Raw genomic sequence first — 18,721 nt, forward strand, 5'->3', positions numbered from 1 at the left:
CAAGTTTTTAGTTTTGTTTATTCCAAATGATCATCCAGATGTCTGTGACATGTGATGACAAACACCATAATGGAAGGCCTTAGTCATCACATGCTTAAACTCATATATTTTTGCATATGCTGAACAGGCAGTCAGACATGCTGTAACTGTGGAGTGGAAAACAGCATGAACACCATACAGCAGGGGTCTCAAACTCCAGTCCTCGAGGGCATGGAAAAGTTGCATGACACTGGCCCTTGAGGACTGGAGTTTGAGACCCCTGTCATACGGAATATGACAGGTGTGGTTGAACTGCATGAAGACTCTGAAGTTTCTCTTCTCTTCTGGCAGGACAGGAATGTGGCCTTGTCCTGTGAGCCACTGTAAGGATGTAGAGTAGAACTGGACTGTCACCGGCCTCAGGCTCTTCACCCTTTTCAAAGACAAAGCAGTCATTTAGATAAAATATTAGATATTGTTTACCTGTAAATGCACAAAGTCAATTTAGAAATGTAATTATTGTCAAGAGTGAACAAGCACTGGTAGTGTAATCTACAGCTGTGGCCAAACGTTTAGAGAATGAGAAGTGTTGTTTGCTTATTTACAAAGTTTGCTGTTTCAGTGATAGTTGTATATCATATTATATCACTTCAAACAGAGGTGATCCAGTAATGCTGCACTAATGAATTAGACTAACTATTCACTTTAGCTAAAGTTATTAAGTCAGCTAAAGAGTTGGGATGCTGTGTAAGACATAAATAAAGATAAAACACAAAGGTTTGGACACCGTTTTGCATGTTTCCCTACTGTAGGGGCCTATGCAAGCATACAGAGGGGGTACTCTGAGAGGGTACAAGATGACAGCTTTGGAATTCTACTAGAAACAGTCGATCATATTTGTTGTCAAAGCTGAATTCAGGGCAAACTACGTTAAATTAGCGTTTTTAGCTAACAGCTACAATAAGCATAACAGTTACTGTACGGCTATCTTTTGTTAACATGACGCTTGTTCTTATACATGTAATACATTTATTACCAACCTGATAGTTTATCTGCTGGTCATTCGACATGACGAATGACTTCTGAAGTCTTAATTCAGCTCAAGACGCTGTAGGTTCCTGTCAGTAACACTTTCGGTCCGCTAGTAAAACGTAGTTCTATTAATCTGCGCTTGAACCGGAACCGGATGTAAGTTCCAAAAAACTGAATTTTGGAACTGAAATTGAATTGTAGAACTGAAACTGAATGGTGAGAAGTGAAACTGAAATTATTCGAGAGCTGAATTTTTAAAGGATAAAATGCAGTTTCAAAGCAAATCAATTCATTTTCAAACCATAAATTCAATTTCAATTTAGTGATGATCATTTTCAAACCATAAATTCAATTTCAAATTAGACTAATTCAAATTCAGTTTTCAAAAGCATTTATTCAAGTTACAATTCAGATTCAATCTGAGCAATTCAAATTCAAATTTAACTTATTCAAATTCAGTTTCTGATGGCACAGATTTCTACCCATAGTTGGGCCTATTCCAACTCATTTGATTGAAATTAGAGAAGTTCAAACTGTGCAGCCACTCTCCCTCCCTCAGCCCTCAAATTTTATATGTCAGCTGTTATTTAGGTGAAAGAGACTGATGTGTGAAATGTGAAAAGGAAAGATTTATAGGATGGTATTAAGCTTCTTACTCCCCACTAGCCTATGTTAAAATAAAAAGAGTTGGTAGCTGTTTATCAACAGCTAGCATAATTGCATCAAAGGTTGTTTTGCTTTAAACTACTTCTGAAACCTTTTTTTTTTCTAAATTGTCACTGAAGTGCTACACTTTTTGCCGTGTGTGGTGTCATAAAGTCTTTTTCAACTAATGAAAAACTATCACTTTTTTCATTACCATGTCAAAAGTGATTCTTTGCTGAATAAGAGAGACTGGTAATTCAGTCAATGTGTAAACCTGACTGCTTGTGTTACTTTTAGCACCTCTGCAACAGGTAGTAGAGATTCAAGAAGACATACAGTTGTGTGCTTGCAGTAAATTCTCACCAAAACCAACTGAAACTGTGTTATCTGTTATTCAAATAATAGCTCATATGGGATCCAGCATGCCTTTTACTTTCCCGCTAGGAGTGATATGAGAAAGTTGATAGTAGAAGCATACTAGATGTTTCACTTTGTTCCCAGTCTTTATGTATGATTAAGTCAGTGGTTCCCAAACTTTTTTCGCTGGGCCCCCCTTTGTTTTACAGAAAAATGTTCGCGCCCCCCCTCGCGTGCGCGCACACACACACGTACGCACTAGCACATCCTCCAACCACACACACCCATATTTTGCTCAATTGCAGTTTATTTCACACCTCAAACATTTAGTAAACAATTAAGCAAATACAAGTAATCTGCAGGTAGTAAGAAAATAACAGTATTTTGTCTCTATCTTCAGGTTTTACACGCTTACATATAAACACGCAGTTACTGTCCCTCTATTTAGAAAGGCAGAGGCCTCACGATGTAATTATTTTACATGTAGTTGTTTTTTTCCTGTGTAATAATGTTCAACATTGCTATCAATACATTTTTTAAAAAAAATGCCTCTCTGTGCAAAATCGGTTCAAAAACATGAACAACTTTGGGATACTGTTTGTCCGTGATTTAGACAGGGGGAACAAATCGTGGCAGGATCAGCCTGATGTTATTTGTATCCCGCTGTAACTTTACTGTATAAAGAGCTAACATCTCCAAAATTTCAGGAGTAGTTAGTCATTACAACAAGTGTTTGTGAACTAAAAATCAAGAATGTGGGATGCTGTTTGTCCGTGATGTGGAGAGCCCAGCGGTGCTCCCGACAAAGGGAAAACCAATTTTGCAGGGGAGACCTACCTCGGCACTTGTGCAGGTGAAGCCAAAGGGAAGATATGCCTCACCATATTTTCTAGTCTTTGGCTTAGAATGAAGTTGGTTTGGAAACATATTCAGCGATGCTTCATCTCCTGCTTTGCGTTTGTGTAGGCGCCCCATGCAGTGTCCAAGCATTGTTGGTTTTTTTTCCCCTCTTCATGCGCCCCCCCAGCAATGGCTCTGCGCCCCCCCTAGGGGGCGGGCCCCACACTTTGGGAAGGTCTGGATTAAGTAAACTGAATTGAGCATGGGAACACAATGTAATTGTTTTCTTAGTTGTAAAAGTGCTTTTTTTTTTTTTTTTTTTTTTTTTACACACATAGTAGGTCGGTTAGCTAAAGTTGAGAGTTGTTAAAAGGTCTTTTCCGCTGTATTCTCTGCTTCACCATCATCCTATTGCACATATTATGATCTTTTTGGTAGGATTAATCACATTCATTGGTCAAGCTGATATTAGACTGCTCTCAAACAGTCCCTCATTTATAATCGGTCCAGTGGTGTTTGCAGCCAGTTTGTATTTTTATCAGCTCATCAGCTGTTGTCAAACTCTGAAAAGGAATTTCAAAATTAAGCATCCTTCCATATTTTATCAAAATCAGATTAGACATGTAGCCAACTTGGCACATCCAAGTTAGAAATTATGTTCTTTAATTAGAGTGCCACCCTCAGGGCAATTACTGTAATATGTTATAACACCAGAACACAGTGCTGATGTATCATCCCTCTAAGCTTCATTAAATTTAGGCCTTTGATATCTGTGATGTCACCTGAGATATTATGCCTGACGGTCGATTAACTCTGCCACTGAGTGGTGGACAATGATCTATTGTGATATTCAGTCTGTTCTTCTGCATATCTTTTGTCACACGTGCGCCATTGCCGCCTCTCTTAAAAAGGAGGTTATGTCATCTGGCCAGAATCAGCTTTTAATACAATTTCAAAAGATGTTGATGTTTGGTTAATGAGAAAAAATAAATAAACAGCAATCTGGGCCCAGAATAAATCTCTGACACTTTCTGATTGACCTCATTGTGCCAATTAGATTGCAGACCAATCTCCATAATAAAATCTGTACTTTCTGAGTAAGCACCTGACAAATTGTCTTCCGCCTCAGCAATATCCATTTCATTACTATGTCACTTGGATTTGAATACCAACAAGGCATCTATTGTTTCCAACTAGGGGTGCCAGAATGGCAGGTGTTCAAATTGACAATATTGGCGCAGGTGCAGCAAGAAAAAACAAGAAATAGTGTGATAAAGCAGTTTCACACTCTCTTCTCGAGTCTGAGCTGGTTCTTAAATAGCACTAAAAGGGATAAGAATGTCTTCATTGTTCTTTAAATACTAATTGCATATTTCTCTGTTTTCTTTTCTTTTGTTTTGGTAGAAGAAATAGCCAGAGTTTTAGTTGAAGAAAAATGGATCAGTTAACAGCAGTCTGTGTTCATCACCATTCATAAGTACACCCCCAACCTAAAAACAGAAAATAAGTAAGTGAAGTTTATTTAAACAGCACTTTTTACAAAGATAAAAATCTTAAAGTTTTGTATAACAATTAAAAAACAGTATCAATAGAGAGCCATGTACTATAATTCTATTGTTGGCCATAGTAGAGACATTTAAACTTTATTTCTACTTTACAACTTCTAGAAGAAGCTCAGTTATAACTTTTCTCCTTGAAGTTTTACTTATACCACCTTTACTATTGTGGAATTCTTCTATTGATTTCAATTCAAACTTGTTTGCTTCTTCTGTGGTGATTCATAGCACAGACACAACCCAAATTGCCTCTTATCCGGTTGTTCAGTGATGACGTGACGAATCCTACTTCCGGGTCTAAAGTAGTCTGCGTTTAATATGGCTTTTGTGTTGTTAACATGTTTAATGTTATGTATTTTCTTCTATTTAATCTCAAAAAGCTCCTAAAACAGTCAGTGATCCCTGTTGACCTCCCTCTGCTTTTATTACCACTAATCATTTATTTAAGCTCAGTTTTTAAAACCTTAGGATGTAACTACAGCCCAGCCCATGCAGCAGTATATGAATGACTAACCTCTTATTGTGGATGGATTATCTCAGTTGTTCTCCTGGCTGAAGTTTGGTCCTTTTACAGCATCCTGCTATGCGATTACATTTGTTCCCGACCACCGAGAACACTCATGTTAACTTTTATCGAGTGGAAAAAAAGTTAGCTTGTTTATATTATGCTAACATAGCTGTGTTGCTAGCGGTCACGTAGCACATCATTATATACCAGCTAGCCAAACTTCAGTAACCCTACAAACGTCACTGCTGTTTAGTTTTCTGTCTTCATTTATGCTGGAAGTGATAGCAGAGCTGTACGTTTTAATTTGTTTCCAAAACCCCACAGTCAGGACATGCTATATTGTATTTAGATAGAAGCTAGCAAGCTAACTCCCTGGTAACTTCTAACTCCGTTAAATGTCATAAATTCCGTTTTCATGGATGCCTAGATGTTAAACTCAGTTGTTACACCTGGTAGAGCAGAACGCTGATCATTTTATTAAAGATGAAAGACTTTAGACAGTTTTTCAACTCTCAGTAATGCCATAGTGATCATTTGATATATGGACCTGCAGCGGAGTTCAGACCCAGACACGGCTAGTGACGTCAGACTGAACAATCGGATAGCTATATATCCATGAGGGTACATGAATATTGATGTTTTCACATGATAGTATGTGAGAGTTATCTTCCGTATTGGACATGATAGAACCATTGTTTGCTTGGGAAAGGTGTATTTCCTGAATGGTTGGCAGTGATTTCTGATAGTTGCTGGTTCATGCTGGGTAAAAGTTTCTGCACTAAAAAACCTCCTAATGATTGTTGTGGCTTCTAACTGATTGCCATCTTTGCCTAGAGGTTTTCATGTTTGCCTGCAGATGCTCAGTAACTAGAAGTGTGACACTCCAGAAATGGAGATGTTTGTCTTAAAAGACAAAGTTGTACCAGACTGGTGCAGCTAACATGTTTCAAAAGGCTCAACTTTGTCTTTGAAGGTAAATCTCTCCATTCCAGTTTGTGTTGCATTTTTCACAGTTTTACCACAGGTCTTAGAGTAGCTGGACAGCTTTTACAGACAAGTCTGTCACTTCCTTTCAAAAAACATCTGCAGCAATATGCTAGGGACCAAAGCAATCATAACAACATTTTGCCAACTATAGTTGAGGAATACACATTGCCAAGGGGTTACTGACTGATCTGTAAGCCTATGTGACTGGGACTTCAGCAATTGATTATTCAGCAACTGCCATCAGCTTCCAGCAACCAGTCAAAACTGGTCAGGGAATACTTGTTTTTCCCTCATGATCCGTTGTTGCCAGATGGTTATGGACCAGTCACTAGGTTGTTATGACTGGGGCTTTATCCACTTGATCCTACTTTGTCACCAAGCTGTCACATGTTTAAAATAGCAGACAAGTTAACGCAAAGTGTTTAGTGGTCAATATACATGACACCCTACCTAGTCTATAGTTATTACTAGCAAGTGAAGCAACAGGTCCTTTGTTCGTATCTGTATAATATAGTAGAAAAAACAAAACAAAAACCAACAACTTTTCTTTAGTGCTGGCTTTTATGCTTTCCTTAGTTTTACATTTTTAACTATGCAATCAATTCTTGGTGAAATTTAAATCATATTTACCTGCAAAAATTACAACAAAGCTTCAAGAGATCTTTGTGCTAATCACCCACTTAAGCAGCTTCTCATAATGTTACAAAACGACTTATCTTGACAGATGTCTGTGAAGGTTCTCAGTCATCCCGGTCATTGTAGTCAAAGGAGCTTGCAAAGAAAAGCGTCTGGACTTCTTTAAGTTGCTTGAAGATGTTTCACCTCTCATGCGAGAAGCTTCTTCAGCTCTAAAACATGGCTGCGCCATGGGATCCCCCGTGTCACCTATTGTAGCCAACCTTTACATGGAGGAAGTGGAAAGGAAGGCTCTTGGCTTTTTCAAAGGAAGAGTACCCAGCCACTGGTACAGATATGTAGACGATACCTGGGTCAAAATCAAGACACAAGAAGTGGAATCCTTCACTGCACCCATTAACGCTGTGGATAAAAACATCAAGTTCACCAGGGAAGACACAAAGGATAACTGTTTGCCTTTCCTGGACTGCGCTGTGCACATTGAAGAGAATGGCAACCTCAACATCGAAGTTTACTGGAAGCCCACACACACGGACCAGTACCTCCTCTTTGATTCCCATCACCCTCTGGAACACAAACTTGGAGTAATTAGGACCCTACATCACCGGGGAGAAAATGTTCCCTCTAAGCCTGAAGGAAAAAAGAAGGAACACACGCATTTAAAGGAGGCACTCAAAACATGCTTCCTTTCCTAAATGGCGTTCTTAAAGTCAGCAAAGAGACACAGAAAAGACACTTTTCCGCTTTCCGTTTACGACACCAACTGTCTGCCATCTATAATCCAGTTTTGAGATCCCTCCCCAGACGCCTTAACGCCCACTCACATCCTGGGCCATCTGACCTCAGGAATTCGCATGATAAGGTGGGGCCAGGTTTCACAATGAGCTCACCCGAAACCCTGGCTGATTGGGACCCACACCCAGTTTCACACCTTGGCTCAGGCGATTAGAGGATCATCAGGGGGTCCTTTTGTCCCTGTGTGGGGGGTTACTCCCACTAGGTTTAAATCTGGGACTCCCCACCATTTGACCGTAGAACTGAAGAAGCTTCTCGGATGAGAGGTGAAACGTCCTCAAGCAACTTAAAGAAGTCCAGACGCTTTTCTTTGCAAGCTCCTTTGATTATCTTGACAGACAAATTTTTTCTGTCAGAAGCTGGGTCAATTCAGAGCAAGAGCAAATTCATAGTTGTGTGAAAAGCTGGCCTTCACTCGTGGTAATCAGCACATTTCTTCCATTACACAACACAGCATAGTCAAAGAGATTATAAAAGAGAGACAGGGCATTCAAAGACATGTTGATCCTAGCCCCTAGTTACTGCTTTTCAACCACTGAAGCGGCTTTCTGATGTCACTCATTGGTTTGTGGACTACGGTTTTACAGCCTGGAGTTTTCATTTGGCCATTGTCAGCTTGTGATTTTTGAATGCAACATGTGGATGATAAATCTGAAGGAGAATCTGAGGACACGATGCAAGCCCACTGCACAGGGAGTTTTTAGTCACAAGGCAGCCGTGCTTTAGGGGTCGTCCCCACAGGAAACCATCTGTCTGTCCAAAATTGCTGGCAGTCCAGGCTCTAATTGGCCTCTAATGTATTTAATGCCCCTTTATATGTCAATCGCTTGTATTCTTTGTTTCATTGACAGTGAAAACTTAAACTCGAAAACCACTCTTTTCATATTCCCAGCAATATTTTGGCTGCTGTTCTTTGAAGCCACTGAATGTAACTGATTACCTGAGAGTTACTTCCTGGTTGAACATCCCTTTAAAGCATTCTTCTTTACATCACACTGTGTTAAGGACAAACTGGAGCAAGCGATTGGGGCCATAAATATACTGTGAAAATATTCACCGTGTTTAATAAATAAAGTGACAAGCAGAGTAGAAGTAGCACAATGCTTATTATATATAATGCACATTGTTTTAGGTACCTGGGCATTACCTTAATTTCTGAGACTTAAAAACATTATTTTTCTTTTACATGCTTTCTTAAGATGTGCAGCATTTTACTTCCTGTCCTCACAGTTCTTGTGCTGTCAGATGCTATAGTATGCAATGGATATCGTTTTATAAAATGTTGATAGGTAAATAAATTTCATTCACACCACATGGAGTGCTAAAATATTAAAATACGGGCACAAAAGTGATTTCTGAACAAGAGGGGACATGACAGAACAGAAAGACTGAGAGTAGTGTTAACTGGCATAGCTTGAATTTTTTTTCTGACAAGAGTTTGGGTCATTTTTCTGTCTGAAAGGTCTATAAGACTTTGTAATAGTGTTTATTGGTCTGAAATGTAATTTTTCAAGGCTAGCAGCTGAATTGTACAGGTCCCGCTGTGGCAATTTCTCATTGCCGCTGCACTGGAGGACAACATTTTTGTGCTTTTTTTTATATACTTGTAAATAATTTGCTAACAAGTACACAATTAAGGTTCCTAACATGTTGTTCTCATATTTTCCAACAGGGCAGTACAAGTCTGATAAATAGTTCTGTGCCTTATTTTCTGTTAATGAATAAAGCGTACAATGGCAAAAATAATCTGTCACCTTTGTATTTCTGTCACTTGAGGACCTAGTTGACTTGCAATGTAGTGGAGTGGCACTTTGTTCTTTTGAGAGTATAATTTGCAGAGGCACTCACAGCTGGAAAGCATGTAACTGCCACAGAGCTCATTTTCACTTTTGTTTCTGAATACACATTGCATAATTATCACTTCAGTTATGTGTTAATATATGTTGAATGACAAGTTTTTTATTGAATACTTGGATTAGAAAAAAGTAAAGTCATTAAAAATGATTACAGCAAGTGCCTTTGATCAGCCGTGTGGTTCAGTAGTGACAAATTGACTGATTTGTGTGATGGAGACGCTGAGCTGGAGATGTTGCTGATGAGATGCTGGATGCTGGCAAGAATTATTTAGAGCCTTGAAACCTTGGCAGCAATTAACAGCATTTGTTATCTAATATGTTGAGATTAAAAATCCACCAAGCACCAGACATCCATCCATGGACATTTTCTGGACTAAATGGTTGGCCAGTCATGGCAGCCTTTCATAAGCCCCAAAATATGTCAGTGTGTCAAAAGTGTGCAAAGTGAAATGGCGTCTTCTCAGATCATTTAATAGACATCTAAAATATTTATTATACCCACTAAGCAGTCTAATTGTAAAGTCTAAAGTCTAAAGGCATATGCAAAGATACCTATGCTAAAATCAGTTAGTGTTGTTTTAACAGTTATATCTTTAAATATAGATGCAAGCATTGGGAATGCATCTTGTATTTGGTGTTTGTATACTAAACCTCCTAACTTAATAAACCACTGTATTATGTGTTATATGCATGTGACAGTTCATAGGCCTATATAAATGAATTTTAATGTAGTGATACAATATGAAGCCGGAACATGTTTTTGTAAATAAACAGTCCTGTGCAAAAGTTTTGAGCCACTCTTTTTTTTAAATCAAATTCAAATTCTATTTGTCACACACACAACCATACACAGTATGACATGAGGTGAAATGCTTGTAGCTGTGCAATGCAATGCCCGACCATATATATATATATATATACTTTGTTAGGAATATGGGAAGTTGGTGAGGCAATTTAGTGAAAGAAATCGCTGCATGTAAATACATGGAAATAAAGTATACAATGAATACAACTGATTAATGCACTGTCATGTTAAAAATGAATCTGTTGCCAGTCTAACAGTTTCCAGATGGTATTATATTATGGATCAAAATCTGACGGTACTTTTTTATGTTCATAATTCCATCGATCAGCATGACTGAGCCTCCATCATGCTTCTGGAAATGTATCTGATCTAACAAACTGTTGCTGTGTGTAGCAAAGGTGTTACACCTGTGTGTGAACTCTTAAAGTACGAGCACTCACTGTTATACCTCTGTCCTGACCTCCTCCACTCATATTCGACTCAAAAATTTGACTTCAACACACCATAAGAATGGCTTCTTGACATTTCTTCAGGCTTTGGCGAACAGTTAACAGATTGACTGATGGGTGGGGGGCAGCTTTTAGGTCCTGAGTCAGGTCTATGTTATATTGTTTTTTTCCCCCTGTTTCTTATAGACATGACTTTCAGATGCTCTTCAAGTGCTGTAGATAGTATTTAAGGCCAGCCACTTTTGTCCTCCACTTGTCTGGTTTCCTTAAACTTTTTAAGGACATAATGCACACCATGCTGAGATGTGCCAAGTTTAATTTGGTGTAAAAATACTATTTTAAAACTATCAATCTGTGACTTTTATTTTTTTATCAATTTAATAAAAAAAGGTAACAAATAATGTATCTTTGTGACAGGCTCCAAGTAACACAGTGTCTAAAGATATGATTTCAATTGGTTCTTTGCTATCTAACTATTGTCTATTATTTGTAGACACAACAATGGTTTGTTGAAAAAACAAAAAGGTTCCCCTGAAAAGAGTCTGGAATAAGGACTGCACTGTAAGTGATAGGAAAAGCAGTCAGTGTCTGTCTGAAGAACAACTTTGAAACACCTGCAGAAAGTCTTATCTGAAGTCTTAACTATTGCTGAAGACCACTCCAGTTTGATTTGTGAACATTTGGGTAATTAAAAAAGGGCCTATGTAAAATGAGTAGATGCTGAGTGGCCATATGATGACAAACGATCTCATATCATTTCATCAAAAAGGAAAAACAAATAAAAAACTAACAGATTAATATTGATACTAACTGAGTGGCATAAAAGTAGGACATAGTCAACAGGACATACATGCCTAGCTTTGGCTCATTGAACTTAGAATCTGTCTGACCCTTGATTGATTTGCTGTCAATCTCAGGACATTTTCAAATGATGCCATTGGGCTATTTAATATTATTCCAGGTTAAAATTAGACTATAGCTTTACATATCTGTGCACTTATGAGACTCTGTTCAAATTCTTTTAGTTTAATGTGAGGACTTCAGATGTGCATATTATATAGTCACAGTTGTTCTTGTGTCACTGCATATATATAGTCCACTTGCACAAGGGCTGATGAGTTTGGTCCAGGCTCTGATGACGCTAGGTGAACAAGTGATGAGCCAAGTGATAAAGGGGACATCCCTTTGTTTTTAACCAAATTTAAATCCAAAGAATTGTCCTTTTCAAGGTGTTTCTTCAACAACCTGAAAAATTCTCTCTGAAAAGTTAGTGCTGTGTGGAAAGGCTTTGAACAGTTATAGAGTTGAGCTTTAAAAAAAAATCACAGTTGAATGTACACCATTTACTACAGGCCACTTTTTGTACAATAATCACTCTGAAAGGCGTAACACACCAACCAGGCCTTTGGATTGCACACGCAAGGACTGTAAATTTTAGCTGTATCGATTAACACCAAAAGAGAACATCAACATGAAGACATTATTACTCATGGTCAAAAATAAAAGACAGCTAAACCTCCAGAAAAGATTTATTTTTTTTCTGAGTTACAATCATTTTGAGTTACAATGACTCAATATGAAATCTCAAGGGCATCATTTCAAGTTTGTGAGCATATTGTGCCCGCAGAAGATCAACATCCCTCTCTGACGAGCTATGAGAATGATGACTCATTGAGAAATGAAGATAGAACACACAACAGCGGAACAATATGAACACAGAAGAAAAAAGAGAAACCGTAGCAGAAGACTGAAAGAAAGATAGCATTGTAGGAATATACCTCCAGTCCCTCATTCTGTGCCTGTGCTGCCAGCTAGTTCTTATAGTAGTCTTGTTTGGGTGTCTTAAAATTAAGTAGCACACTGTATCTATAGATTACCTTTTGAGGGCAGTGCCTTATAAAGCTTGGCATTTCCAGCACCGGCTTCTACCATCTCAGTGAACTTTATAAAATTTTTAAGGCTTTTCCCCGAAAGAGGACGCAACTGATGAGATGAAAGAAACGTCAGCATTTTAGTTACAAGAGTGACCTGGTCACATTTCTCTTCTCTGCAGCTATTCAGCATGTGGCGTGAGTGAGTTTTTCCATTGTCTCTGTTCCTCTGAGGCCTGATAAGAAGTGTGAGACACGAGAGAACCTTTATTCATGAGTCATCAGCATCCTAACTCGCAAACAAGTGCAGCGGGTGACGGGGTAGAGGCGGAGGAGGGGTAGGGGCTTGGGGGTGCGGAAGGGAATAAGTGCAGAACATAAGAGCGTAAAAAGCATTCAATTAAGACATGAACTGCAGGGTTCATTAAGCATGAGCAAGCCAATGAAAATGACCATCCATCAAGAGAGAGTGCTGTGGCAGCGCTGGGAAGTCTATGCAGGCATGCGCACGTACAGCATCTACAATTGCTATGGGGGAAAAAATACCCAGTTTTGATCATTTAAAGAAGAATATAAACTATTAGAGCACATTCTCTTGCTGGTTTTAACTGTCGCAGGTTAGAGAGCAGAGGACACAAAAAACACATGGTGAGATGGAAAATAAAATACATCGCCAAAGACGTCACACTAAAAATGACATTTGTGCAGGTTTATTCTGAAAAAAGTAAAGCAAAGTGAACCACTTATCATATGTTTCAGTTGGATACATGTCTTTCTGTGAGGCTTTAAGAGGTCATGTCAACACTTCCTTCTTTAGCACCTAAAGGTGCACATGCATACATCTGAAAGACTGTGACAAGCTGTCTTCCATTACTTATTCCACCCATGCCTTTCACTTGCATGCTTGCTTGTGGTGAAAACCAGAACATATGGGCACATATGGTACAGGCAGGTATGGTTAGCAGAGATACAAATCACTGAAGACCAGGGTTAATAGCTGAATGCATATTCTGTTCTCTCGAGGAAATGTGATTCAGTACAACTTGTCATATGCTTCTTTAAAAGGGCTAAAGGCTTTTTAGCCATAGTAAGCCATCAAACAGCTGTTTGTAAGTCGCCTTGCCATCAAACTCTCAACAACATGCTTTCTGTGTTTGAATGTACTTGGTGTTCATTCAGTAATCTGGCACCATAGACCAGGCCCTTCACTCTGAAGAGTTTGATTATAACAAAAGACGACAGCAACTGCATTTAGGTGCTTATACTTAGAATAGTGTTCTAGTGTTAGTTAGATAACCTCTGCAACCCAACAAGACAACAAATATCTGACTCTAACGCAGGCCGATTAAAATGTCTGCATGGTGCCAAAGTGCATCTGTATTTAAAAGTGCATCCACAAGCAAGTCCTAAGTGTGTTTCTGTGCATTTGTGCCATACCGCTGTGTGCTCAGTAGGAGAAAAAATACCTGTTTTCAAAAGAAATCAACCGTTGAGTGTTCTGAGAATAATTAAAATGAATTTGCCTTAGATGAAGCCTTCATTTTCCATTACTTCCCTCAGTCTAAGTCAGGGATCATGTGGCTTTTAACAAATACAGAAATCCTGCACTCTTGCTTAGTAAAATCCTACTTAATATGCAATGCAGGGCAAGAGGTAAAACGTCTGGAGCCAAACAACTCTGAACCTGTTTGAATGTAGATGAATACTAATAGTTCGACTTTTGTGGCAACGAGGCAGTGCCTATAGCAGGATTTGTTTATACAGACAAAAAGTACAACTTTATTGTTAGTTTAAGTCTTTTTATGGGATCTGGATCCTCCATGAATCTATTTATCCATCCATCCATCCATCCATCCATCCATCCATCCATCCATCCATCCATCCATCCATCCATCCATCCATCCATCCATCCATCGGAACTAGCTCTTTAAAAAGATTATGCAGGTTTCTAATCAGAAACTACTTGATAATAATTGATGGTTTCACAGATTCATTAGCCACTAGCCAGAAAAAAAGCCTTTATTCAGGCTTTGGTTGGCATGACAAACAGCAGACTCTCAGCTCTTATTAGCACATTATGGTTAATTCCTGCTTTTTACTTTTTTATTGATTTAAATATACTCTGATGTGTCAGCTACAGTGAGTCTGTTAACAGTATTAATTCTCTCTGCCACTCTGGTCCTTTTAACACAATGAAAGTATATGAAAATGAAATGCTTTTGTTACTACTGTTTTGAACTCTTCTCTGAACAGATGGGATTATTGATAAATGTTCTAAATTGAAAAGCGGAATCAGGAAATCAGTGGTTACCCAGTGTTTTGAATCCTTCTGTGTTTGTATTTTAACCCTCTCAGGCTCAAATTAAGTTTTTGTTGCTAATGCACAAAAGAATACCTGCAGTGGTACTTCTGAGTAAAAAAAACCTCATAAAATATGTATGTGGGGTAATCAGGTTGTTAGCTTTTAACTGCTACAAATCTGCAACACCTGCCTTGAGAGGGTTAATTGGTTAGCAGATTTAATGATGAAAGACTGCAATTTAATGGCTAAGTTTGGCAACTGGGAAGCTCAGGCAAAACAATTACAATTCTCAAAATGTCATAGCTTTGTATGTAGATGCATAAGACAAAAAATGTATTAGAAACTCTACTAGAAACTCTCACTTGAGGAGTGCTTCACAAAGAAGGCACACCTTGTGTACCACCTACCTCAATCGTAGTCACATATCACTTCAAGCAAAAACCAACAATCCCAAATAGGTCTGTTTCCACAGACTAAATATCCCCAGAGGGAGTGTGAAGAGTGCACAAGAGCTGTCTTTTCTTTTCTCACCTAGTAGTTTCTAATGCACATTCACCTTCAACTGAATTTGACTACAGATAGGGGAAAGCACAGGGCAGCAACACAAAACCCAAAGGGCTCTGAAATTATTTACAAAAGAAAAGCAGTCCAAATGCTTCACTTATACATTATCTATTTACAAAACATCATTATTAATGGAAGAGTAAACAACATTAAAAACTCTATAAAGGCTTTCCTTGCATTTACTCAACATTTACTCATTGAGGCTTTGACGTGAGATTAGTTTTGATGCCACATTTTAATGCTGTGGGAAAAGTTATTAAATATTCAAACTGTCATAATTACAAACAGTAGCTCAAACTCAAAGCTTGAAGCTTTCATTTGATCAAGCTTGGGAGTCCTTGACCTTCGTTCTCAGCAAATATCTTGTTGATCAAAGGGAAGTCATACATCAGTGTGGGCAGAAAAGGGGAAACATAACAAAGCAAAGTCTCTCAAAAGGGCTGTTGTGCAGTTCATTAGACAAGGACATATTAAGAGAAAAATCTTCAACGTGCTGTAATAGTGTTTAAAGTCGGTTATTAGCTCATTTATTGCAATTCTAACAGTTAGAGGGGAGGTAAACAAGATCAGAGTGTCATGAGTTTAAATAACACTCCCAGTCATCCCAAAGGTAATTACACAGAGGTCAATGAGCAAAGGATGACCCTAAAAAAATAAATGGCCATCAGCGATCAATATTTCACGCTTACACACAGAATCCGCCCCAAACACATACACGCACTTGAACATGCGTCCCTCCCAGGCAACGTGTGGCTAATCTGAACACTCCTCCGGTCTGCTCAAACAGAATGCGGAACCCAAATTACATTTTAATGGCCTTTCCCTCTTATTAGCACCGTGGCATCTTTGCATGCACGAGAACAAGATTAAGCTTTCAACCTTTCTTATCCCTGTGTGGTTTTACCTGGTGTGATCAAAGCTTCCACGCACAGTGCAATTACAAACACGATCATATACATTTCTATTGCACATTAAGCAAGAGTTAAATGGTTAAAAATATCATAAATTTGTAGTAGCTGCATTTACTCATATTTCTCTTTTTAATTAATAATTATCAGAAGGAAACAACATAGACACTCAACTAATACATGAAGAAGAATGCCTTAATATACTTGTTGTTGGCATTAATCACAATCAACTTAATATACTTCATTTTTGTACATAAAAAATCTGTTACTTCAAGCTAGTACGCAACAATAAAACAACTCCCACAAATTTTCACAAGGTTTAATTTATATTATTTTTCTTAGAGTAAGGAAAAACATAGGCCAGTAGTTCTTAAATGTTTTGTGGTTCATCATCTGCACTACATTATTTTAATCAGTCAGTAATAATAATAAAAAAAAACCTCCAAAAGATCTGCCAGCCACAACTGAATGCCTAACTTAGTTTACCTGTACAATCCAATATTATTTTCTAGTAAAAAAATATGATTTTAAATCAGTTGGTGTTGATAATATTTAGTTGGTTCAAGTAATGAAGTTCATGCAGGTTTCAGCTGAATATTAATTGTTGTCTATTTGATATATGAATACAAATTCCTTCCAGTACCAGTTTTAAATGCTACAAACTCACTACTTTTTCAGCTTTCATTAAAGAAGGAGACAATCTGTCCTATTAACAAAAAGTTAATATTGATCTATTTTGTTTATGTATTTTTGTTTTTGTATTATTATGTCTTTTGTATGATGGAGTGTTACAAGCAAAGGATTTTTTTCCCACCTTGCAGCAATTTCCATATAGCTCAGGCTGTGTAAAGATGCCCCAGAGACAATCCAGCACATAACAGCAGGGTGCAAGATGCTAGCAGGCAGGGCATACATGGAACGCCAAAATCAAGTGGTTGGCATAGTATACAGAAACATCTGTGCCGAATACAGCCTGGAAGTCTTGAGGTCAAAATGGGAGATGCCCCCTAGGGTGGTGGAGAATGACCGAGCTAAGATCCTGTGGGACGTCCAGATACAGGCGGACAAAATGGCGGTGGCTAACCAACCGGACATAGTGGTGGTACTGATCAATGTAGCAATACCAAATGACAGCAACATCAGGAAGAAGGAACACGAGAAGCTTTAGAAATACCAAGGGCTCAGAGAAGAGCTAGACAAGATGTGGAGGTAACAGTGGTCCCAGTGGTAATCGGAGCACTCGGTGTAGTGACTCCCAGGCTAGGCGAGTGGCTCCAGTAAATCCCAGGAACAACATTGGAGATCTCTGTCCAGAAGAGCGCAGTCCTGGGAACAGCTAAGATACTGCACAGGCCTCTGGTAGAGGACCCGAGCTTGTAATTACCAAGAATAGCTATTTTTTAATGTTGATACATTGATATCATTTATATATTTATTATTTTGAGATCATATGTATGAAGATCACTTGACAGTAGTCACTGTTCTTCATATCAGGATTAAATGAAATGTAAAGTTGTAGGCGTAAACGCTAACAGCTGATAATTGTAACAACAATAACATAATGTTCCTAGCAGAAAATATGTCAGTTCCTTTTAAAACAGCATCTCTCTTTTTTTTTAAAATCGTGAATACTTCACAAATCACAAAATTTTACAACCTATTTCACTAGATGATAAACATGCATAAATCTTAATCATAAAAATAACTTTCCTTACAATCTATAGCGCAACAATTAGCATCAGTGCTTTGCTCAAAAGATGGTTATTTAATGCATATTTTACAAACACGCATTGTACAAACATCCATTTAGTACTGCTGTGACATTTGTATTGCAAAGCAGCTCCAGTTGCATTTACACATTTTGAAGAAAGTTCTATACATTTTCAATTTACAGGCTGCATATAAAAGATAAACTTCCTGGTCAAAAAAAGTAAGTAAACACAAAAACGGGGAATGCTGGGCAAAGTGACACGGAAATATACCAAGCAACACAGATGAACCGACGAGGAGCAGAGGTAGACACACACTATAAATACACCCATGGTAATCAGGAAATGACACACAGCTGAACCTAATGGGCATGACGAGACACAGACCTTCAAAGTAAAACAGGAAATTCACAAACTGTTTTACAAACACAAACTCAGGGACACAAACAGAGCACTGGGCGAGAACACAGGTAGGAATAACAAAACACTGCACACAAGAACCAAAACCCTGAGAACAAGAAAACAAGAACTATTCCAAAACATAAGATAATACTAATACTGAACCCAGGACCATGACACCACGAGCCATGAGAGGACAAACGTCTGGTTCTAAAAATGATTCTATGTTTATATACAATAAAAGGAGCTGCTTATCTCTGACTAATAAGTTTATGGCTTTGACAACTAGTTTCAGATGTATGTTTTGACAATTTCCGACAATATGTTTCGCACTAAGTACCGCAGCAATTTCCTAATGTTAAACCTGCTCAACATTTGGCAATTTTTGAATTTATGGTGCAATTTAGACTACTAAAGCAGGATATGCTCGATAAGTTTGCAGTATCCTCAGTTTCTCAGTCAGATACACTCCTTGCTTGTCACTTGAAGTTTAAAAACAGAAGTCCACAAAAAAATATTTTAT

This window comes from Astatotilapia calliptera, chromosome 22, assembly GCF_964374335.1.
Source record: "Astatotilapia calliptera chromosome 22, fAstCal68.1, whole genome shotgun sequence".
Taxonomy (NCBI): Eukaryota; Metazoa; Chordata; class Actinopteri; order Cichliformes; family Cichlidae; genus Astatotilapia; species Astatotilapia calliptera.